The sequence below is a fragment of the Chrysochloris asiatica genome, unplaced genomic scaffold (assembly GCF_000296735.1).
Source record: "Chrysochloris asiatica unplaced genomic scaffold, ChrAsi1.0 scaffold00013, whole genome shotgun sequence".
NCBI classification, from domain to species: domain Eukaryota; kingdom Metazoa; phylum Chordata; class Mammalia; order Afrosoricida; family Chrysochloridae; genus Chrysochloris; species Chrysochloris asiatica.
The window spans coordinates 29,230,180-29,256,521 of record NW_006408531.1 but is presented as its reverse complement, the minus strand read 5'-3'; the positions used below and the strand labels follow the sequence as shown (position 1 = coordinate 29,256,521).

Below are 26,342 nucleotides of genomic sequence, written 5' to 3'. Positions count from 1 at the left end.
CCACACCAGGACTCAGTGACAGATCAGAGGATTTAGATTTTGATGACCACCACCAAGAAAGAGTCTTACTAGTGTCAGAGGGCAAATATTTATGTCAAAATGCTTTTATTCAATAGCAATACAAAATTGACTAAGTATCAATTTAGACTTTTGGGGCCATATAAAAACTATATAGTTTTCGGGATTTCCCCATATATATGTAGAGCAATATATATATATTTTTCCTTCTTTTTCACATGCACATATCATAAGGAGCCCTGGTAGCAGAGAGGTTGTGCATGGGGCTACTAACCAAAAGGTAAGCAGTTTGAATCTACCAACTGCTTTGCAGGAGAAAGATGAGACTTTCTGCACCAGCCTCAGAAATGTTATACAAGGTCGCTGTGAGTCGGAACCGACTTGACAGCACACTACCACAGCATCACCACACAAATCATAGTCAGTTCTCCTTCTCCGCATCTTCGTCATGCCATTTTTTTCAAAACTCAGTGGCTTTTGTTTGATAATTTTCATAGAATACCTTATAATTGTATTATGCGTATGCTTCTGCAAGTCAGTTTTAATCTACTACTTTCATTTAATACAAGGAGCCCTGGTGGCATAGTAGGTTAAGTGTTGGGCTGCTAACCACAAGGTGGGCAGTTCAAACTTACCAACTACACCGAAAAAGAAAGATGAGGCAGTCTGCTCTAGTAAAGATTTATAGTCTCGGAAACCCAATGGTTTACCTTATAGGGTAGTTATGAGTCAGAATTGACTCACGGGTAGTGGTGTTTAATATAATACAGGGAGATTTTTCTCTTTAAGAAAAAAAACCTTTTTAACAAGTAGGTTAGAAATTTATGTATATCATGAAGTTATACTAGACTGGGGAATACCACTATGTGGCTTTCTAGAGGCCTGTTAAAGGGCTGTAGTAATTCAGCTAAATTATGTGCATAAATTATAAAATACATTTTTTAGGTTGTTGTTAATGTTAATGTTGAATTGGTGTCAACTCATAGTGACCCTGTATAGGGTTTCTGAGGAGCAGTTAGTGTGTTTGAACTGCTGACCTTGCAGTTAGTAGTCCAGTGCTTATCTAACAGCTCCACACCAAGACTTGTTGTTGTTATTAGGTGCCATCGAGTCGGCACAGACTCGTAGTGACCTTATGCACAGCAGAATGAAACGATGTCCAATCCTGGGCCAACCTTATTACTGTTGCCACACTTGAGTCCATCAATGCTGCCACCTGGCCAATCCATTTCATTGAGGGTCTTCCTTTTTTTCTCTGGCCCTCTATCTTACCAAACATGATATCCTTTTCTAGCGACTGTTCCCTCCTGACAATATGTCCAAAGTATGAGAGATGAAGTTTGGCCATCTTGGCCTCTAAGGAGCACTGTGGCTGTACTTCTTCCAAAATGGATCTATTGGTTCTTTTGGCAGCCCACGGCACTTTCAATATTTTCCTCTAACACCATAACTCAAAAGCATCAATTCTTCTATGGTCTTCCTTATTCACTGTCCAGCTTTCACATGCATTTGAGGTTATTGAAAATACCATGGCTTGGGTCAGGTTCACCTTAGTCCTCAAGCTGACATCTTTGCTCTTCAACACTTTAAAAAGGTCTTGTGCAGCAGAGTTGCTTAATGTAATAAGTCATTTGATTTATTGACTGCTGCTTCCATGAGTGTTGATAGTGGATTAAAGAAGAATGAAGTCCTTGACAACTTCAATCTTTTCTCCATTGATAAGAATGTTGTTTATTGGTCCAGTGGTGAGGATTTTTGTTTTCTTGACATTGAGATGTAATCCATGCCGAAGGCTGTGTTCTTTGATCTTCATCAGTAAATGTTTTAAGTCCTCTTCACTTTCAGCAAGCAAGGTTGTATCATCTGCATATCGCAGGTTGTTAATGAGTCTTCCTCCAATCCTGATGCCATGCTTTTCTTCATATAACCCAGCTTCTCGTATTATTTGCTCAGCATACAGGTTGAATAAATATGGTAAAAGAATACAATCTTGTCGCATACCTTTCTTAATTTTAAAACATTCAGTGTTCCCATGTCCTTTTCGAACAACTGCTTCTTGGTCCAGGTACAGATGCCTCATTAGTACAATTAATCATTGGACAATCTATGATATTTTAAGCGAGTAAAGTTTTGCTAAAGGTAATACAGAAATAGCTACAATCATACTTTGACAGACAACTTCCAGAGGTTCAAGCCAGATTCATAAGAGGCCGTGGAACGAGGGATATCATTGTTGATATCCGATGGATCTTGGCTGAAAGCAGAGAATATCGGAAAGATGTTTACCTGTGCTTTATTGACTATGCAAAGGAATTTGTGTGGATCATGACAAGCTATGGACAACATTTTGAAGTATGAGTATTCCAGAACACTTAATTGTACTCATGAGGAATCTGTACCTGGACCACCAGGACTTAGGTGGGGTATTTTTATCTAATTGAAATAAACAAACATGACACTGATACCTGCCATATTGATAGTTTACTTCTGAAAATTCCTCATGTGAAATAAACCATGGTTATCCAAAATAGGGTTCAGGCACTAAAATCATTGGCATCATCTGAAAGCATGTTAGAAATGCAAACAAGCAAACCAAAATCTCAGGCACTATCCCAAGTCTATTGAATCAGAATCTGCATTTTAACAAAATCCCTAGTTGATTTGAGAAAGGAGACTTTAGCTATCTTTATTTGCATTGAAGTAGATATTAAACTTTCTGTTCAACTCTCATCTTTAACTAAGCTGTGACAAAAATTGGAGAGTGTGTACAATTTATTTCCTTTTATATTTTTTTAGCTTGCCCTATTTCAAAAGGGAAATGAGACCTCAGAGAGTAATGAGCTTTTATTTTGTAGAAAAACAAGAGTTCACCACCAGAGCAGAAGAAGGCAGGGACCCAAAGGTCAGAGAAAATTTGTGCTTACTTTCCAGCCCAATTCTCATTTACATGATTCATCATTTGGCCTAAGAGCATATTTCTGCACACTTTAGTAGTTTAGGCAACCCCCAATTTAAGAAGTGAGTGTGGTCCAAACGATTATTTATAAGTTGGTTATTTGAAACTTTGACTATATTTTGCCATAGAAGCAGTATGATATTTGGTGGATAAGCATCCAGGCAATCTGCAGAAACCTTTTTAACTTAAAATGTACAGAGAGGTAAATGTTGGGAGGCATTTGGCAAAAGCATGCATATTTCACAAGCTTCAAATTTTGTCTTTACCATTTTCTAGCTCTTTACCTTGAACAATTTATTTAGTCTGTTTATCATTCATAAAATAAAGGTAGTGGTAGTTAACCTTACAAAATCTTTGTAAGAACTGAAATATGGTGTTAAATTACTGATTGTTGAATTAAGCCCCTTTGCACGATTGGGCAATAAAAATTGCAAAGAAATTCTGTCATACAGTACTGGTATGTATTGCCTAGTACACCTGAGTAGGAGGAAAAAGTGAGAACCAAGAAAAGACTACTTAGGGAACATGGTGCCTTGAAAAGTGAGGATGTCTATATATGGGGCTGTTGTTGTTGTTGCTAAGGGCCATCGAGTTGGTTCCAACCCATAGTGACCCTATATATGGTTTCTGAGGAGTGACTGGTTAGCTTGAGCCAATGACCTTGAGGTTTAACTTTGCAGTCCAGCACATTAACCTATGACACCACACCAGGACTCCATATATATGGGGTTAAGTATACATTAAGAAACCCTGGTGGGACAATGGTTAAGGCCTTGTTGCAACCAGGTAGTTTGAATCCACCAAATGGTTCCGCAGGAGAAGGACCTGGTGATTTGTTCCAGTAAAGTGTGTAGCCAAGAAAACCCGAAGCAACAGTTCTACTCCGTTACATGGAATTGTTACGAGTCATCTGCTCAGTTACACCGAACAGCAACAGGCAGAAATTAGAGAGGATATTCTAGAAAGCGGTGATGATCTCGAATTATAGATACGAGATTCATGGGAAGGATAGAGGATGTGAAGAATAGAGAGGAGTTTTGGGCTACAGACTCTAAGAGAATAACTGATGCTGATATTTGCTTTGATTTTCCCTTCATTTTCTCCTGGTTATTGTTGTTAGGTACCATCAAATTGGTTCCATCCAATTTACATGGCACTTAGCAAATAGGATAAAACCAATTGGAGAGTGTATCAATTTATTTGTTTTAATCTATTTCAAAAGGGAAATGAGACCTCAGACAGTAATGAGGGGAGAATTGGTCACTGGATAGATAGGTTCTAACTTGGGTGATGGGAAAGGCAGTTAACAGAAAAAAGAGGCAAATAAAATAAATTCTATTTTGTTTTTTTTCATGTACTGGAAGGGAAGCAATGTATATCTATTTTCTCAGTAAGACAAACCATTGGGACCTTTCCTGCAAATGAAAAAAGGGAAAGGAAAGAAGGGGAAAAAAGAAAGGAGCAGATGAAGAAAAGAGAATTGGAAATGGATAGTGGTGATAGTTGTGCAACATGAAAAGTGTGGTTTGTGTGTCTGGAATGTACATGCCCAAATGGCGGAAATGGCAAATGTTTTGTTGTATATATATTACTACAAGAAAACAACAACAACAACAACAAAAAACACAGGAAGTGACGAGACTGAAATAAGAAACCCATTTGAGCGCGCATGCGAGGATTTGTAGCTTGGGAGATTAGTGGGAGGGCAGATGAGGAACAAGACCCCACCTTTGAGGAAGAAAATGAAGAAATTGGAGGAGGTTTGGATGGTGGACAGGGCAAAAGAAAGAGACTATTTTCTAAAGAATTACGATGTATGATGTATGGGTTTAGAGATGACCAGAATCCTTACACTGAGTCAGTTGATATTCTTGAAGACCTTGTCATAGAGATCATCACTGAAATGACTCATAAGGCAATGTCAATCGGAGGACAAGGTCGAGAACAAAGTTGAAGATATAGTCATCTTGATTCGAAAGGACCCGAGGAAGTTTGCTAGAGTTAAAAACTTGCTTACTATGAATGAAGAATTGAAAAGAGCTAGAAAAGCATTTGATGAAGCAAACTATGAATCATGACAGATTTTGTATTTTCTGAAGCTATGTATCTTCTGGGAAACTATATGTAGTAACTGTATTTTCCTCGGAAAGGTCCTGATGTATCTGACTATGTAAATGAAAGGTAGAGAAACACAACATTCTTTTGGCTGTCTAAACAACAAAGTAGTATTTATAAGACGTCTTTGAGCCATGGTAGTTAGTACTGTCACTGTTTAATATGTGAAATCTAAACTGCACCTTTGATCCAATGATAGCTGAGGTGTGTTTTGTGTGTTTTCAAATTTCTAGACAACAGTAGTCTCTGAGATTGTTAGAGGTAGTGGACTGGTTTGTGTTTCTCTTTAGTAGATGATGATTTAGGAAAATACAGATTATATAAGAATATTTATCTGCCTTAAAAGATCATTTAATAGTGTTCAGATAAAAGTAATATTTTTGAGAAACTAAAAGTCTCATATAAACATTTCAGTGTTTGGAGGCTTTTTAATGAAAAACCTTTGAGACTTACTTATATCTACTATTTATCAAGTTTTAGGAGAACTAATATTTCCAGATCAGATTAAATCCTCTAAAAATAAAATGCTTTCAGCATTAGAAATGACTTTGTTTAAAAAGCTGATGGCAGGATAAGCATTTGGAGTAATGTTTTATTAATATATCTGTTCTTGTACATTGTGGACATGTATACTTTACTAGAATCTATACAAACTGCTTTTGTAGTTCAGAATAGACAGGTTTTGTGTGTGTTTAGCTGTATTATATTAAATTATCATTGTACCTAGCTCAAAACAATGATTGAAATTGTATTTCAAGGGATCACTGTATACTACTATATGTGCAACAATGTTTTGTACACTGCGTATAAGCATTATAAATCAGCACTTGGGAAAATTCTACTTTCTTAACCTATTGATACAAGGAATAAAGTATGACATATTAAACAGAAAAAAAAAAAAGAAAAAAATAGCAAAGATATATAGAGAGATTTACAGACAAAAACAAAATAAAGGAATAGTGTGTGTGGAGGATTTAACATATTCAAAAGACCAAAAAGAAAAGAAAAAATGGATTCTGTTCTAAAGCAATCCTACACACAACAAAACATAACACTGCCTGGCCCAGTGTCATCCTCATAATCTTGCTATGATTGGGCCTATTGTTTTAGCCACTGTTTCCATCTATCTTGTTGGATATCTTGTTGGAGGTCTTCCCTTTTTATCACTGACCCTCTATGTATTTACCAACTATGATGTCCTTCTACAGAGACTGGTCCCTCCTAATAGCATGTCCAAAGCACATAAATATAAGTCTTGCCATTTTTGCATCTAAGGAGCATTCTGACAGAACTTCTTTCAAAACAGATTTGATAGTCCATGGGATATTCAATAACTTTTTTTGTCAGCACCGTAATTCAAAGACATCAGTACTCCTTGGGTCTTCTTTATTCAATGTAAAGCTTTAGCATGCATAGGAGGTGATAGAAAATGCCATGGCTTGGATTAGATATGCCTTAGTTCTGAAAGTCACATCCTTTGCAATATGCCGCCAGATTTCTTGACGGCCGCTTCCATGAATGATGATTGTGGATTCAATTAAAATGAAATCCTTGACAACTTCAATAATTTTTCTGTTTGTCATAATTTCTAAGGACTTTTTTGTTTCATGTTGAGGTGTGATTCATACTGGTCTATAGTCTTTGATCTTCATTAATATATGCATCAAGTCCTCTTCACTTTCAGCAAGCAAGGTTGTGTCATATGCATATTATAGTTTGCTAAAAAGTCTTCCTCCAACCCTGGTATAGTTCAGTGTCTCAGATTATTTGCTCAGCATACAGATCGAATAAATATGGTAAAAAAAATACAATCATGATACACCTCTTTCTGCATTTAAATAATGCAGTATCCCCTTATTCTATTTGAAAGACTGCCTCTTGGCCTACGTTCAGGTTCTGCATGAGCACAATTAAGTGTTCTGGAATTCTCATTCTTTTCAAAATTATCCGTAATTTATTATAAGCCACATCAAAACACAAGTAAACACCACTGTAGTATTTTCTGTTTTCAGTCAAGTTTCATCTGATGTCAGCAATGATATGTCTCTTTTACATCCTCTTCTGAAAATTTCTGGCAGTTCCCTCTTGATTCATAGCAGCAACCATTTTTAAATGATTTTCAACCAAATTTTTCCTGTGATATTAATGATACGGTTCAACAATTTTTGCATTCCTTTAGAATGGGTTCTAATATAACTGTGTTCCAAATTATATGGCATAGACAAATGAGCATTTCCATCATTGTATCTGTTCATCAAAACATCTTAACTGATGTTATGTCAATTCTAGGAGACGTGTTTTGTACCAGTGCCTTCAAAGCAGCTTAGACTTCCTTCTTACGGTATACCATGAGTTCTTGATGCTACGGTATTTGTTGAAAATGGTTGAATGTCAAACAATTATTCTTGTTGCGGTAACTGTGTATTCCTGCTCTATTCTTTTGAAGCTTCCAGCATCGTTAATATTTCTTACATTGACTCCTTTAATGCTGCTACTCAAGGCTTGACATTGTTCAGCTTGTGAAATGTCAAGCTTGTTATTCCCTTTAGGTTTTCTAAATCCAGGTCTACATTTAATTATAATACCACATTTCATAGAATACATTACAATTCATTATAATTATGTTTCATTATAATACTTTACTTTGTCTTCTTTCCAGCCTTTATCTACTCTAATATTACCAACCCACATCAAACTCCCAGTAAGATCAATAAAAAGCAATAGCCAAGGTTGGCTGGAAAGTATGGAATTCTCCATTGGGATTCTTAGCAGCAAAGGAGAAAGTGGGGAGAAGAAATAACTGCCAGGCTAGAACAGGGAGGAAAGGCCAATGCCTGTGACTTCTTCCCTTTTAGCAATAGGTAACCATATCCTTAGAATATGCTTTAGAATGACAGAGGTAATGCATTTGCTGCCTTTTTAAAATCAGATATTGCTTTGTGGTAAAGAGTCAATCTAACATTCCACTTCAATTTAAACCAGTTATGACTATGGACTAGCAATTATTTTTAAAAATCAAATTTCTAAAAATCAAATTTTACCTTATTTGATGTCTTTGTGGTTATTATTTTTGATGATGACAGTTTAGCAAACACAAATTGCATATTTATTATAAAACCAAGTGGAGAACTGAGGCAATTATCTTCCATAGCCCTGTAGTCAGAATTGTGACCAACACGCAGTGTATTATTCTGATTGATAGTTGATATTTTCCTTTTTGTTTTTTCCCCTGTTAGATGTTGACATTTGACTGTTGAAGACACCAATATGGAAATGCATGTTTAAACAGTATTAATCCAGCATCCTGGTGTTATGGATAAACACTGGACTACTAACCATAAGACTGATGGTTTAAACTCACCATTTGCTCCTTGGAAACCTTATACAGGGTCACTAAGAGTCAGAAACAATTTGATAGCACTTAACAAACAATAACAAGCCTTATAATGAGCTGGAAACTGTAATATATAGTTTGATGCATCAAATCATTGTGAGACATTTTTATACCCCATGGGCACTTAATAAAAGCTTGATGAATGATTAAACCACATATCTAAAGTAAGTAGAGCTTTTCATTAAATTTTGTTAAATTTAAATGAACAAAATCATTGACTTTTTGTTTGTATTGGGTGAGCATTTAAGAAAATTAAGTGCTACTTATGGTTGTGATTTAGTCTGATAGTAAGAGAGAGTCCTGGTGTGGCACTGTGCCATAAACACTGGACCACAAAATCAGTTTGAACCACAGGTTGGTGGTTCAAATTAACCAGCAACTCCTTCGAAACTCTATACGATATGAGTTGGAACCGACTCGATGGCACTTAACAGCAACAGCAAGATTTACAGCGCTGTAGATTGTGGATTATTATATCTAAACATAAAATTTATGTGTATATATGTTTTCAAAGTCCTTATACATATTTCTCCTGTGAAATACATGAAGTATAGACATATACATAATTTTGAGGCCAAATGTATTCATGATGAAAATTACAGCTTAAGTTCAGAAGTACATTAACATTTCTGAAGAATTTCAACATGCATTTAAAAAGTTTTTCTTCCCAGATAACTATATGGAGTATGCTGGACAAGTAGTACTGCCCTTCTTTTATCTGTGGGTAGCCTCAGAAAAATTTAGTGGTCCATCTAAAGTCACATAGTTGTTCAGTTGTTGTTGTTGTTAAGTGCCGTTGAGTCGATTCTGACCCATAGATGTAAATCCAGTTTTCCTTTCCCAGTCCAGTATCCTTTCTATGATACCAACTTCCTTTACATATTTTTATTGAAGAACAGCAAAAATGCTATTATTTATTGATAAATGAAAAATGTAGATATAAAACTACAACTTGACAATAGAAAGGTAAGATTTGTTTCTGCCAAAAGATAAGACTCAGTTGCTGTTACATAAAAATATTAAATAAAAATATACTGAATTAGAAAAGAAAAACTTTTTTATTCCATGAATAGCCAGAAATTAAACATAATTTCAGAAGTTAAATTTTATAAGAAAGCGTAAGTTCAGGGAGGTGAGTAACACTGAAGATGTGAGTTGCTCTCAGACAATTCTTGGTAGGCATGAGTTTTAATTTTAATAGGCCACCATTAAGTAAAAAGATGAAAAAACAAAAAAATAAAGAGATCCTGGGATCTGAATAAATTCTAGAGCCATATCAGAGAACCTGTATAAAGTCATTCTTCCTGAAGGATGAATTATAAAACATCAGAACACTCTGCCTCACAAAGGAAGAAATCTGTAGTGCTTGTCTTGGCTAAAGGCAAAAAGTAGGGATAATTTGGAACTTAGAACTTTAAACTATGATTTTAATATGATAGTACTCTCTCCTGTCTCCTGTAGAAGAAGCTAACACAAATACTCTTTAAAAGAAGGTACTATAAAACTAGTACTCAAATATTATTATATATATGTTTTAAATAAACATGATCTCACTATCAACAATCACAGCAAAAATGAGTAGAGAAGCTACCATGAATGAAAGTCAACAGAAGCACCAAATGCCAGAATCAGAACATAAAGGATACAGGTTTAGGAATTATCAAATAGAAAATACAAAAGAAATATGCTGACTGTGATTAAAGAAAACATATTTGATCAAAAGTATGACAAGAAGAAATGATTAAATATAGCCAAATAAAACCAAATTTTAAAAATAGACCAAAATGATAAAGCTTGCATAATTGGATCTAATAATTAAAAAGTAGATGGAGAATTAAAACAGCAGATTAATTACAAGAGAGTTATTAAGAACCATGGAAGATACCATAAAAATGGATTCTTTCGTTTATTGAAGAAGTCCCATCAGGTGAAGTGTACTCCAATTCTCGTTCAGATTCCCAATCTAGAGGTATAGACTTCTACGAAAGTGGGAGGTTACGCTGTGCCCCATTTCACCGAGACCATCTTTGTATCACTCAGAAGTTCCTTATTGCTTCTTTTTCTTTTTTTTTTTTTTCTTTCACATTTTGGTCACTTTATTAAGTGACATTAAATAGTTAAGTTTCAACTACTAAACAGCACTTGGAATGGTGAAAACACAGATAGTATGTTGTCATACTTTAATGCTTTTCTTTAAACACACAATTCTAGTCCTTATATATATTACAAAACAGCCATAAAAGAAGAAATGACATCTTTTCTACAATATCCTTATTTCTTCTTATTTCTGAATTATTAGCTGGATATCTCATTTATTCTTTTAAAAATTATTTCATCACACTTATTCAAACTCTATGCTGAGCAAACAGTACAAGAAGCTGTATTACATGAAAAAGAATATGGCATCAAGATTGGAAGAAGATTCATTAACAAGGTGCAATATGCAGATGATACAGCTTTGCTTGCTTAAAGTGATGACAACTTAAAATACTTACTGATAAAGTTCAAAGACCGCGGTCTTCAGTATGGGCTGCACCTCAATGTAAAGAAAACAAAAATCCTTGGATCCACTATCAACATTCATGGAAGCAGCAGTCAAGAAATCAAACTATGTATTCCATTAGACAAATCTGCTGCACAAGACCTCTTTTAAGTGTTGAAGGGCAAAGCTGTCAGTTTGAGGACTAAGGTGTGCCTGACCCAAGCCATGATATTTTCAATAACTTCATATTTATGTAAAAGTTGGACAGTGAATAAAAGACTGAAGAAGACTTGATGCATTTGAGTTTTGGTGTTGGAGGAGAACATTAAAAATACCATGGACGGCCAAAAGAACATGCAAATTTGTGTTGGAAGAAACTCAGGCAGAATGCTTCTTAGAAGCCAGGATGTCCAGACTTCATTTCTCATACTTTGGACATATTATCAGGAGGGACCAAATCCTGGAGAAGAGCATCATGCTTGGTAAAGTGGAGGGTCACCAAAAAAAGAAGAAGATCCCCAACAAGATGGATCAGTACAGAGACATCTGCAATAGGCTCAAGGGTAGCCACGGTTGTAAGGTTGGCAAAGGCCTGGGCAGTGTTTTATTTTGTTGCACTGAGTGGGTTCCTATGAGTGGGTACTGATTTGATGGCAACCAACAATAACAACATGAGGCTGTTGAAAATACCACAGTTTGGATCAGGTGACATTAGTCCTCAAATTGACATTTTTGCTCTGAAAAACTTTAACGAGGTCTTGTGCAATATGTCTAATACAATTATATTTGTCTAATGTTATATATCCTAGTGTGGTGGTGTGGGTTAATGTGCTGAACTGCAAGGTAGGTTTGAACCACAAGGTCAGTGGTTCAAGCTCACCAGCCGCTCCTTGGAAACCCTATACTGGGTCGCTATGAGTCGGAACTGACTCGATGGCACACAATACCACCACCACCAACAATGTAATACGTTGTTTGATTTCTTGACTGCTGCTTCTGTGAGTGTTGATAGTGGATCCAAGCAAAATGAAGTCTTTGACATCTTCAGTCTTTTTTCCATTTATCATGATGCTATTTATTGGTTAACTTTAGTTTCAGGCTCCTTAGTCACATTTTGAGTGCCTTCTATCCTGAGGGGCTTATGCTCTGGCACTATATCTGACATTTTCTGGTGCTATTCACATTTCAATATTCAATCCTGGTCTATTTGACAGTATTCCACTACTAGTCATATGGGTTTCTGTGGCTAAACATTCCTGGTGTGGTTCTGCTGTGAGGTAATGCGCTGGACTGCATAGTTGGCTTGAACCTAAAGGTCGGTAGTTGAAGCTCACCAGCTGGTCCTCAGAAACTCTATACATGGTCACTATGGGTTGATACCAACTTAATGTCACTTGACAACAGCAGCAAGCATTCAGAAGTACTTTGTCTGTCTTAGTCTGGAAGCTCAGCTGTAACTTGTCCACTATGGGTGACCCTGCTGGTTTTTAAAATACTTGTGACATAGTTTCCAGCATCACAGCAACATGCAAGTGACCACAATACAACACACTGATAGATGAGTGGTGGAAAAATGTAGTTAAATGTCACAAAGTAAGTGGCAGTGCTTTAACCCAATGTGTGTTATAAAGCCCAAGGGTCTCTTCCATTCTTGTCAAGGGAAGGACAATAACACATTATTTGCTTAGAATTTAATAAAAGCCTTGGCATTTCAGACCTTGAGGAACTTCGTGGATGATATCCTCAACATACTAGGATCATTCAACAAATCTTCAAATGCCATTTTATCTAATTTCTGCTAATTTTTCAAAGTAAAAATGAAAAATTGTTAGGTTTTTCATAATTATTTAGCTGATGTAATTTTATATTAAGTTATATATTGAACTTTTGTTACATCTTTAACTAGTATAAATTCCTTTATGAGCCTTCAAAAGTTAACAATTTAAAAACAACATCTAAGTACATGGACATATTCTACCTTTTCTCATGTAATCTAAGTATATTTTGATTACATGATTCTGTATAATAATAATAATAATAATAAGTAAATGCTGTGGAGTTTTAGAAAATCAGCAGTACAAATATATGAGAACTATTGTTCAAAACAATGAAGCCTTGTAGCTTAGTGGATTACAAGCTGGACTGCTAACCGCAAGGTCAGCAGTTTGAATCTCCCAGTTGCTCCATGGGAGAAAGATGAGGCTTTCTGCTACCATAAAGACTTACAGCTGTGGAAACCCTGAATAGTGTTACTATGTGTCAGAACTCATTTGGTGGCACACCACTATCATTGTTCAAATAATAGTGTAAAAATTTGAAATACTGGGAGCACAGTGGCTCTGTATGATAAACAATGGACTACAAAGTAGGCAACTGGGGCCCACCAACTACTCCTTGGTAAAAAAGATTGGGCTTTCTGCTTCTGTCAAGATTTATAGCCACATAAACTCTATACAGGGTCACTATGTGTCAGTACTGAGTTAAAGACACTTAACAACAGCAACCTACCACTCGTCTGTCAGTTTGTCGTACTGTGGTGGCTTGTGAGTTGCTGTGATTCTGAAAGCTATGCCACAGGTATTTTAAATACCAACAGGGTCACCTATGATTAACAGGTTTCAGATGAGCTTCCAGATGAAGACAGACTAGGAAGAAGGAGTGACGAACTACTTCCAAATATTTAGTCACTGAAAACCTTATGAATAGCAGAGAAACACTGTCAGAAGAACTAATAGTTGCCAGTTGGAAGAAGTGCAGCCAGAGTGCTCCTTGGAGGTCAGGATGGCCAAACATCGTCTCTCATACTTTGGACATATCGTCAGAAGAGACCAGTTGCTGGAGAAGGATATCATGTTTGGTAAGGTTGAAGGTCAGAGAAGAAGAAGAAGACCACCAGCTAGATGGATAGGCAAAGTGGCAGCATCAATGGGCTCAAGCGTCGCAGCAATAGTGAGGTTGGCCCAGGATAGGACACTGTTTCGTTCTTCTGTGTGTTAAGGTCGCTATGAGTCGGTATCTACTCAATGGCACGTAACTACAACAACAGCAACATGTAAAATACAAATGGAAACAGGAGTTAGATTTTTGTTTAACTGGCTTTCATTATCATTGTTGTTAGTTGCCACTGAGTCAACTCCAATTCATTAGCAGAACAAAATGTTTTCCAGTCCTGTGCCATCTTCATGATTGTATGTATGTTTCAGTCCCTTGTTTTATTGTGTCAATCCGTCAATTTGAGGGTTCCCTTTGTTTTCATTGACACTTTTACTTTACCAAACATGATCTCTTTTTCTAGTGATTGGTCTTTCTGGATGACTTGTCCAAAGTAAGTGAATCAAAGTAAAACAAATGTCACTTTTAGAGAACATTCAAACTGTATTTCCTGTAAGACTGATTTGTTGATTCTTCTAGCAGTTCAGTAGTATTCTTTCCCAACACAATAATTTGAAAGCCTCAATTCTTTTGTTTCCTGTTTTCTTATATACGAGGTGGTTGAAAAGACCAGGGCTTAGACTTAGTGCATATTGATGTTTTAACAGAAATCATTAAGACTTAAGGGTCATTGTGTGACTCTGTAAGATAAGCAATCAGCCACTCCTTGGAAACCCTATACATGGTTAGTATAAGTTGGAAGCTACTCTGGCAACAACAGTAAGACTTAAAGGAGCACAGTGGGGTTAGCGTTGGGCTACAACTTAAAACCCATTTTGTGGGAGAAAGATGAGACTATCTGCTCCCAAAAAATAAATATAGTCTCAGAAACTCTATGATGTAGTTCTACTCTCTGCTATAGGTGACTATGAGCTGGAATTAGTTGATTGTAATGCTCTGGTAGCGTAGTGGTTATGAATTGGGCTGCAAACTGCAAGGTCAGCAGTGTGAAACTACCAGCTGTTCCATGGGAGAAAGATGAGGCTTTCTGCTCCTGTAAAGATTTACAGCCTCGGAAACCCTGTACAGGGTCGCTATGAGTCAGAACCCACTCCACGGCACACAAACCGTGGGTATTAAGACTTAGTCAATTCTAAGTTTCTGCCATTATTAGTTTTGAAAAAAATTCTACCAATCCCTTATAAAAAGTTGAATTTAGAGGAGCAAATATTTGAACTTTGATACTTGAATTTGTACTTTGAACTTGAACTTAGAGGAACAAATATTTTTTAGGTATAATTGAATTTGACTGCTCAAATAAAGTAACTAATTTGCTGAACAGCTTAAATTTGAGGGTGTTAAACATGAAACATTCTGTCCCCCTCAGTCCATTTCTATCCAGACATAGGGAAGAATAATTTAGATAGAAAAAGCACTCCTTCCATTGTTGATTTTTTTTTTTTTTTTTGCTACCCCTTCCATGCTCTGTTTGTGGAATGGTGACCTCTTGTGTATTTTATGACTTAGTTTTTGTTTTGTATTTCTTTGGAAATATTGCATCATTCCCATATAAATAAAATTATTTTCTAATTTGACCTAACCTGAAAAATGTTCTAAATGGTGGTACCTCTTCAACTCTGGCTGCTCATCCTGAAATTCTTACCTGGATATGTTGGTGAAATACCAAAGAGGCATCTTAAGCCTAGTTACTTTCCACATTGTTCACTTGACCATCATTGTTTTTCACATTATCCATTGTAAATGTTAAAAATTCGAGGGAGATAGAATGTTTCATGTTAGCGTCCTCAAGTTTAAAATTAGTTACATTAGTTGAACAGCCAAATTCAATTATATCTAAAAAAGCAATCACACTATTACCACACATTTGACCCTCACAAAGCACTTATTCACTACTACCACAACAAAAGAGAGTAGTGGATTCTTTGCTGCTGTTTTTTCACTATATATAATATTCCTCACATTTTCTATCCTGCCTCTACTCTTCACCCACTTCAAATTGACAGACTGTATTGCATAAGCAGAAAACCAAGTGGGAAATTTGGCAGTTGTTTTTATTGTAGTTCCATTATTCTTCCAATAAATGTCCTCAAATATTTCTAGTATTCTATTTATGTGGTCTGGTGGAGAGTAGAGTGAGTTAAACGGAGTTTCTACATTACCCCTTTATAACCTGATTCAAGCCTATAGTACTTTTTGGTAGCTATACAATTTTGGACTGGATTTATTGTTTGTAATGTCCCTTTCTTGAAGTCCTAAATTTCTGTTACGAGAGAATGTAGCCAAAGTGTCTCTTACCTAGGAGAGCTAAGTGTCAGAAAGTTCACTTACCTTTGAACTTTTTCACTTGAACAATGAACATTTTCATTAAATTCTTCTATAATGTTTTACTTTATTATTAGAATCAGGATTGGCCCTAACACTTTGTTTTCTCCTTGATTAAAACGTTTGCATTTTTGTCTACGTGTTTGCCTTAATATACAGCTGACACCTCTCTTTCAAAGACTGGCTGTTTTTCCTACTTAGCACCTCTTACTCTGTCCAAACAACTTATATCCACAGTACTCTGAAAACAAACTTGGAACATTCCTTGTTTTCCTTCCTCCGATGATGGTGGGTGATGGATGGCAGATGTTACTTATAATCAATATGTCAGGGGAAAAAAAAAACATTTTGAAGGTAGGTCCAGTGAATTAACAGAAATAAAACATTTTTATCACTTTCAAATTCTTTAGAAAAAGTTACATCACATATAAAACTTCTGTTAAATCATCTAAGAAAAAATCCCTGTGAAAACTTTTGGTTATCTTTTTCTTCTTGAAATGACAGGTCTTATATTTGTTTCCTATTTTTCGTAGAGTTATGGCTTTATTTATTAAAGATACTACCTAATGTTTAAATATAAATACTATATAATTTATTTTATATTTGATACAAACTTTCAGTTGAGCATCTGATTAAGAAAGTATAGATAATTCCTGAATTATTGTTACATTTTGCATAAGAGTCAATGAAAAGTCTTTTTTTTGGTACAAGACTAGGAAGTCAGAAAGCTTTCAGATATTGAAATTGAAAAGTTAATTTGGATTCAAAGTTTGAGAAACTAATATATACATATGATTGTGCAAAATTAGCTTATTGAGGCCAAAGTCACAGTAATTTCTATTATAATTTGGATGATCAATATAACGGCCTCGTTGAAGTTAAAAAAAAAAATGTTGGGATTTCTGAATAGAGGCATTATGAGTAAAAATCTAATATATTTTGGTGAAAAACAAATCAGCCTAAATGAAGTTGAACTTGAGGTTCTGTGTCTAAGCATGCAAGTATTATTTTATGGATTACTTAGGAATTTCTTGTTAACAAATTTGGCATAATTATTTGAAACTGGAGAAATAGTTTACATTTTAGAAATACTATGGAGTTTTGGTAGCGTAGTGGTTACGAATCGGGCTGCGAACCGCAAGGTCAGCAGTTCGAAACTACCAGCTGCTCCGTGGGAGAAAGATGAGGCGTTCTGTTCCCGTAAAGATTAACAGCCTCGGAAACCCTGTGCAGGGTCGCTATGAGTCGTAACCGACTCCACGGCACACAACAACAACAACAATTTGATAATTGGAGTCTTGTTGTGAAGCTTGGGTTAATGAGCTGGACTGAAAGGTCTTTTTGAACCGCAAGGTCAGCGGTTCCAGTTTACCAGCCGCTCCTTAGAACCCTATACAAGGTTGCTATGGGTCAGAACTGACTCAATGGCACACAACTTGATGATTATATTTAGAAATACAAATGCTTTTTTACATTGACTTTGTAAAATGGAATTCAAATTCCGTCATGATTTAATGATGTAGAGTAAATATAGTAAAAAGAATCTGCAAATGCTTTCCATTTGCTATCTTACTTAACTCATTAAGCATTATTCTGAATCTGACTCATATCGTCCCTGTATAGGGTTTCCGAGAAGCAGCTGGTAATCCACAAGAAAGCTGAGGCAACTTGCCCAAGATCATAAAGTTAGTAAAGAGCATGACCAGGATTATAAATTGGATCTCTCTGTCATCCAAGGGAGTGCTCCCCACGAAATCACTTAGTCTCTCTGGCAGTAGAAGAATACTCTTACAATGGTAGAAAGAAAGAGAAAGTATAGAAGTTACACTTTAGGGCCGGTGAAATTAGTATCTCAGAACCTCAATGATGGATCTACATGAGGCAGAGACCAGGGAAAGATAAATGGGAAAAAATATTTCAGGGTTAAAAAGGTTTGATGTCTTTTGTCAAGTATCTTCCTTACCATTCTTTATTAGAACTTTAATACTTATGGAAAACAAGCTATTTAAAGCTATTTGATATTGTTAAAATGCCATCAAGTGGATTCTGACTCATATAGAGACTTTGTAGGATTTTGGAGAATCAGCTAGTAGGTTTGAACCACTGACCTTATGGTTTTTATTAAGTGCTGTGGAGTCCATTCCAAATCTTAGAAATCAGAATCAGGTGGTGAGCCTGAATGGCCAAATTTGTGATTTAAAACTGGCCTTGCAGTCCAATGCATTAACCCACAACACCACACTAGCAGTCCAGATTTTAGGATAAAAGAATGTAATATGATAAACAGAAAACAGCAGCATAGTGTTGGTCTTACTTGTACTGTACAGCCAGCTAAATTATTTTTGTTTTTGTTTTTCTACTATTTGTGTAACTAGTCACCTAATGCGAATGAAGTTTCCTCCTCATGTATTAGAAATTATGGATTTGAAAAAGAAACAAATAGTTCTGTGCAGATGCCTCATTTATAAGTCAATGTTGAAGACAACAAAGAGTATTTTTTTCAAGTACTGTACTGTGTTTAGTGTTTTTTTGCCCCATTCCTCTGACTACTCACATGACCTACAAAGCTTACTTAATAATAACAATTCACCGCTTCCCTAATAAAATACGTGAAAATTGTATAATACAACATATCAGTTCTAAAACAAAAATTTCTTTCTAAGGAGGAATCTTGCTATTAGAAGATTTGTGAACTTCTTTTAAAATCGTGTACTAATTTTTAGGATGTCTTCCCATCAGCCAATTACACAGGATAGAAATGATTTATTTCTGCATTGGTTCTGATAGCTGTGTTAGTTTAATCATATGGTAGTATTTAAAATATCAGAGACAGAAAGTTTACTCTTTAAAATTTACTTAGCATGAAAATCTCCAACTTTATCTACTTAGTCTGAAAATATTTCCATTGTGTCAAAAGCAAGACTATAATTTTGAAAAATACATTCCTATGTCTTATATTTTAAGTTCATATTGAGAGGACTAAGCTTCCTTCCCTGAAAATATTCTTCTTTCATTTCAATTTTTAATCTTCTTTAATCTTATAACCCATCACTTGGAAGTCCCAAGGATATTTTTTGTCTAAATAAATTCCTATTTTTCTTCCTCTTGGTCTCTTTCATTATGTGTATGTCAGCACGCTTCCAAAACAACCACTTAATTCAGTCAATTCAGTGAAAAAAGAAATCAGTCAAGCCAGTTGCTAGGTTCCCTGTAGACAAAACATCCAGTGGATTGACTAGATGTTTCACTTATCAACTGTTTGTTTTGGCATTATTTAGACATAGCCTTTGTCTCCTTTTCTCCCCTTTGAGTCTACTCTAATTGCTTGTATATTATCTTTTTTGGCACTCTTCTAGCTTCTTCCTTCCACTTTACACTGTTTAAACTTTTCTATTTATAAATGCCTTCTTTTATCGATCAATATGATATGAGTCCTAAATAGTTCAGTACAAATTAGATAGGCTATTTATCTTGATGTTCAAAGACTGGACTCAAATAACTTGAATAAAAGTTTGACTTGGAATAAGAATCAGGGCCATGAGTTGTTTGATTTTCATATCTGAGCTAGAATAAAATCAATTATCAAATATACAGTTACTGATGTCTTTCTTCTAATCACCTCTAGGCTTTCTTCTCTTAGATTCTGTGGTTTGGCTATCAGAGCCATCTGACAAGACTTGGATCCAATTAAAGATATTTTTCTGCTTACTTTCTAAGTGCACCTGAAGATTTAGACATGACCAATAAAGCACAAAACTGTTTAAAACAAATTTGATTTAAATTGAAAAGAGACACTCATCATTTTTAGTATACCACTTGCCTTCCCTAGGGAGTACAGTGGATCCACAAGATAAGCACTGGGTTGCAAACTACATGCTCTGTGGTTCAAGTCCTCCAACCACTCCATAGGAGAAAGATGAGGCTTTCATATGCTCCTGTTGGTGAATGATGATAACTCTGCAGATAACTACTCTTATTTTGAGAAACAGTTTTTGGTTTATTATTGGGCGTCAGCCATGACTGAAAGCCTGAAAATAGGTCATCAAGTCACCATGCAACCTGAACTATCTATTATGAACTTTTGCATGTGGTATTACAGTTATAGTCTGGTGATTCCACATTCCATTGGGTCATCTTTCTTTGGAATGGACACAAATATGGATTTCTTCTTTCAGTAGGTTAGGTAGTTGTCTTCCAAATTTCTTGGCAAAGATGAGTAAGTGCCTCACATTCTGTTTGTTGATAAACTTATATTTGTATTCCATCAATTCTCAGAACTTTGCTCCTTGCCAATTCCTTCAGTGCAAATTCTTCCTTCAGTAAGTACCATTGGTTCTTGATCATGTGCTGTGTTTTGAAATGGGTGAAGATCATCCATCGTTCTGTTATAATCCACACAGTTGAATAGTCATTAAAGCAAAAGTAAACACTTCTCTGGTTTCTCTGCTTTCAGACAAGATCTTTCTGATATCAATATTCATATTCATTCCAAGTTCTCATCTGAATGTAGCTTGAATCTCAATGTACTGTTGCAACTGTTTTTGAATTATCTTTATCAAAATTTTACTTGAATATGTTATTAATGTTATTGTATGATGGTTTCCACATTACATTGGGTCATCTCTCTTTGGAATGAGCACAAATATAGACCTGTTTCAGTTAGCTGTCTTCCAAATTTCTTGGCCTCGATGAGTGAGTGCCTCCAGTGCAGCATCAGATTGTTTTAAAATATTTCAATTTGTATTCCATTAATTCCCAGGCCTTGTTCTTTGCCAATGCCTTCAGTGTATCTTGAACATCATCCTTTGGTACCATTGGCTCTTGATCCTATGCTATCTCTCTCTTTTTTTTTTTTTTTTGCTATCTCTTAAAATGGTTGAACATTAACAAGCTCCTTCTTATATAGTGAATCTGTGTATACCATCCATCACTTTCTGGTATTTTCTGCATCATTCAATACGTTGCCAATAGAATCCTTTGATAAAAAAAAAACGGGGCTTGAATTTTTCCTTCCGTTTTCAGCTTTAGATATACTGAATGTGTTCTTCCTTTTTGTGTTTCTAACTTCAGTTCTTTGCATGTATAATTATAATACTTGACTTGGTCTTCCAGAGCTGCCCATTGAAATTTTCTGTTCAATCTTTTATCGTTTCATTTTTTTCATGCAGAAGAGCATGTTTCAGAATCTTTTCTGATTGCCATTTTAATATTTTCCTTTTTTCTTGTCTTCTTAATAACCTTTTGTTTTCTTACTGTATGATATTCTTGAAGTCATCCAATAGCTTTGTTGGTCTTCAGTCATTAATATCTGATGCATCAAACCTGTTCTTAAGATATTCTGTAAATTCAGGTGGGATATTTTCAAGGTCATATTTTGGCTCTTTTGAACTTGTTTTAATTTTCTTAATTCTGAACTTGTATATGAGCAATTGATGGTCATTCCACAGTCTGCCCTTGGCCTAGTTTTGTATGATGATAGGGAGCTTTTTCACCATCTCTTCCCATAGATATGGTCAATTTGATTTCTGGATATGCCATCTGGTAAGGTCCACATGTATAGCCATCTTTTATGTTGTTTACAAAAGGTATATGCAGGGAACAAGTCATTATTGTTGTTGTTAACTGTCATCTTGTCATTTCTGATTCATAACAACCCTGTATAGGATTTCTGAAGAGGAGCAGGTAAGTTTGAACCACCAACCTTCTGATTCAAACTGAACTTGCAGTTTAGTGCTCATCCTACAGCTCCATACCAGGACTCTATCATATGATCTCCAACATTGTTTCTATCATCAAGGCCATATTTTCCAACTACTGACCTTTCTTTCTTCTTTGTTTACAACCTTTGCATTCTAATCACCACTAATTATCAATACATCTTAATTGCATGTTTGATCAATTTCAGACTGAAGAAGTTGATACAATTCCCCAATTTTAGTTTTAGTGGTTGGCATATAAATTTGAATAATAGTTGTATTAACTGATCTTACTTGTAGGCACATGGATATTATACTATCACAGATAGCATTATACTTCAAGGTAGAGCTTGAAATTATTCCCCTTATGAACCAACTCTTCCCTCAGTGTCTGGTAAAACACACCAGTAAAGCCATCTGAGCAAGTACTTTTATTCTGTTGGGAATTTTTTAATGACCTGTTCAATTTCTTCTTCTTCTTCTTTTTTTTTTTTAAATAGGTTTGTTCATGTTTTCGACTTCAGTCAGTGTTAGTTTAGTTAAGTTTTGCTGTTCTAGAAACTTATCCACTTCTAGATTTTCAAATTTGTTGGAGTACAATTCTCCATACTATTCTGTTATCCTTTTCATTACCATTGGTACTGTTGGGATTTTACATGTAGCTTTTCTTATTTGTGATCTTGCTTCTTCTCCTCTTCTTTTATTAGATTTGTCAGTGGTTTGTTGACTTTATTAATCCTTTCAAAGAATCAACTTCTTGTCTTTTTTATGTTTTCTATTGTTTTATTTGTTCTGTTTTGTTTATTTCTGCTCGAATCTTTATGATTTTTTTTCTTCTGGGGATAATAGGTTTACTTTAATACTCTTTTTCAAATTGTTGGAGATGCTGGGTGAAGCTGTTCATTTCGTCACTGAGCGTACTCTTGAATCCAAAGGGTTTGTTATGTTGTGTTTTTGTTCTCACTTGATTCAAGGAATTCATGTTTCATTTTTTTTCCTATTACCCAGGAGCCATTAAGAAGTGTGCCATTCAATTTCCATGTATTTGAATTTTTCCTTGGTTTTCCTATTGCTGATTTATAATTTTTACTATGCTGTTATCTCAGAAGATGCTTTTTAGTATTTTGATTATTTTAAATTTATTGAACCTTACTTTGTGAACTACCCAATATTATATTCTGGACATAATCCATGATTTGGCACTTATGCAATGGTGTAAATTCAGTTATGTAATGATATAATCTCCCATGTTGCGATGTGATTCTATCAGCCAATTAGTTATAAGGGGATGAGGGTGTGAAACAACATGTAACCAGCTCACAGCCTTGATCAGATATAAGGGTTTTTTCCCTTATATCTGCTTTCATTTTACCAAAGATAAAAGGAGACATGAGTGAGCAAATAAGAGCAATAAGATGAGGTTTCTACCCATCAAAACTGATGAGGTTTCAGACCAACAACTTACAACTTCCATTTACCAAAGATAAAAGGAGACATGAGTGAGCAGTTATAAGAGCAAATTACTACTGTTAAGAAGGAAAAGCCTGGAGTGGAGCACATCCTTTGGACCATGAGCTCTATGCTGTGAACCTCCTAGACTTAGAAGCAGTTTGATTCTAAGACACATGGAGATTTCCAAGGGATGCCAACCCACAGATGTTGCAAGGGGACCAGGACCTTCTCTCAGTGTCAAGAATGAGAAAAAGAGTTCCCCTAGAGCTGGCACCCTGAATTCGGACTTCTAGCCTCCTAAACTGAGAAAATAAATTGGCTTGTTAAAGTCATTCACATGTGATATTTCTGCTATAGCAGCACTAGATATGGGAAACATACGCATAAAAATTGCATTAGACTCCATAGTGTGTATGTGTTATTTGTATTTGTAGAAAACAATTAAAATAATTGCCATCAAGAAAAAGTGCTTGTTCTATACTATTTGATTTCATTCTTGAACTTTCTTCTTCTGGTCTGGCAACTTCAGAAATTTGAGCTAAATTGACATGAACTGACACTCCATTTTAGGTTCTACATTGAAATTTCTACTTGCTTTGTAGTATTGACATTGCCAGAAAATAAAATCTTTCATGTAAATATCTAGATTCTGATGGTAACTTTCCATTTACATTCTCCATATCATGTGTATCAGGTTGGGGTGCTTTGATAAAAATATTGATGAATTTTTGAGATGTTCTTTCTGAGGTGTTGAATGGTTGCATAATATTGAGCATGAAAAGGACTTAGGAAAATGATAAGCTGAGGGTGATGGTGACTAGAAGTTTTCTTAATTTTATACACGTTGTTAGCTGCTGTCAACTCAGTCCCTGACTCATAGCAACCCCATACACAACTGATTCAGATAATTGTGATCTATTGATTGAGTAAATGAAAGTTACTTATCATATCTTTTCTTCCTAGTCTGTCTTAGTCTGGAAGCTCGGCTGAAACCTGTTAGCATCAAAGCAACATGCAACCCTCCAAAGACATTCAGATTTTACCTGTGCATGAGAAGCACTGACTGTGAATCAAACCTGGGTGTCCTACATGGAAGATGAGGTTTCTACCCATCTAAACTGATGAGGTTTGGGACCCACAACTGCTTCCATTTGCACATACTGCTATAATTTTCATCTCAATAAATGAAACCAATTTCAAACAACTCAAATTTCCCATAATCAACTCTCTTTATCTCATGGTCAAATTCCATTTTAATTTAACAAATTTTAACATGCAAGGAAAAGAACTAAGCATTCACAATTGCACCTTGCAGTCTTGATTACTTTTTCTTTCACAATATAATGTCCGCTCAATACAACAACTATATAAGATTAAAAAAAGAATTACAAATCCAGCTTTCATTTTGCTGCTGGTATATACTTAAATTTCATAATATGTGGATTCTGCACCCATTTAAGCAATCTATTTTTGGTCCATGAAAAATCATGACAGTAACACAAGTTTCTAGACAAATCTACAGTTTATCTTGGGTTTATTATTTGGTGCTAAGCGATGTGTTTACAAGTGAAATGAAGGCAGCTTGAAAGGTCAAAATACAATATTAACATTTGAACTTTCCAATCAGAGAGTTACCTTCTGACAAAGGAAGTGGAGTTGAACCCGCCCCATTTCCACATCCTGGCAAAAAATAGAGAGGGACAGCTGATGTCTGTAGTCATAAAGAGAAAAATTTGTAGTTTTCAGAGTGTAAAGGAGGAAATCAGACTGCATGAACATCAAGTGATAAAACTGTACTTAAGGTGAACTTTGAGCAAGTTCATAAACAAGTACTAAAGCTAAAGTCTTGATATAAAGCAGTGATTATTCTGGTACAATCCCTTACAGTACATAGAAGAAAAATAGCCTTGACCAGAATAGAGATTATTTTCTTGGCCACATCCTACAAAATTTTCACCAGATTTCAGTGTAAAATAACTGTGAGCTTAAATCAGAACTCTATAGCTTTCAGGGATTGTTCTATATATTTGTGTTTAATTAAACAATACAGTATAATGCATTGTATTAATAAATTCCCAAGATAAGAATTCCCATTATTTTTAGAATTGTAAATTAAGTAAGTTTTGCCTAACCATTTCAGTCATTTTTAGTATGCACAGTGGACAGAATCACAAGAAAATTGATCCTTAAGGAATATTTAACGTTAACTAGATGTGTATTCCAGACACTTACACCCATCTACTGACTTATAGCAGAGTTGTGGTTGCAAGTTGCCATTGAGTTGATTCTGAATGGAGTCCCCATGAATGCAAAGTAGAACTCATCCATAGTATTTTCAAAGCTGTGAGCTTTTGAAAGCAAATCCCCAGATGCTTTCAAAACCCAAATCCAAGGTGCTTCTGAGTGGGTTTAAACTACCAACTCTTTGGCTAGTGGTGGAGCACTTAATCATTTGCAGCACCCTGGACATCCCTTTATCAGAATAAGTTATCATCAAATTCAATCTGAGTCATTAGAATTAATAAGAGGTAGTATCATCATCTTTGTTGTTGTTGTTAAGTGTTATCGAGTTGGTTCTGACTCATAGAGATTCTGTATAGGGTTTCTGAGGAGTGGCTGGTGAGCTTGAACTGCTGAACTTGCAGTTCAAACTGACCTTGCAATCTAGCACATTAACCAGCAGCACCACACCAGGATCATCAGCTTTACTGTTTTCAAGTGTGGAGACCTTTAAACTGGAAGCACAGAGTTTATTTGCATCTTCATCACTAGACACTGACAGTAAACTTCTCGGTCAAAGTAACCAAGACAACAATGCTGCAGTAAATGGAAAGATTTCCAGGACATCTTAACACTTACCTGTTTCATAGTATTCCAGCTGCGAATTGTATGAAATGTTAGTTTAGATTTTAAAAATTCTCGTGTCATAAATCATTTTGTGTGGTCTTATTTAATTATCTGAAAGAAAAAAAGAAGAGCCCATTGGCTTAATTTCCTGATCCAATTATAAGTATG

At 35.5% G+C, this 26,342-nt stretch overlaps 1 pseudogene; it reads left to right on the top strand.

Moving 5' to 3' along the window:
* Positions 1-4,643: 4,643 nt before the first annotated feature.
* LOC102813102 lies at positions 4,644-5,052 on the top strand (annotated as a pseudogene).
* Positions 5,053-26,342: the final 21,290 nt, after the last annotated feature.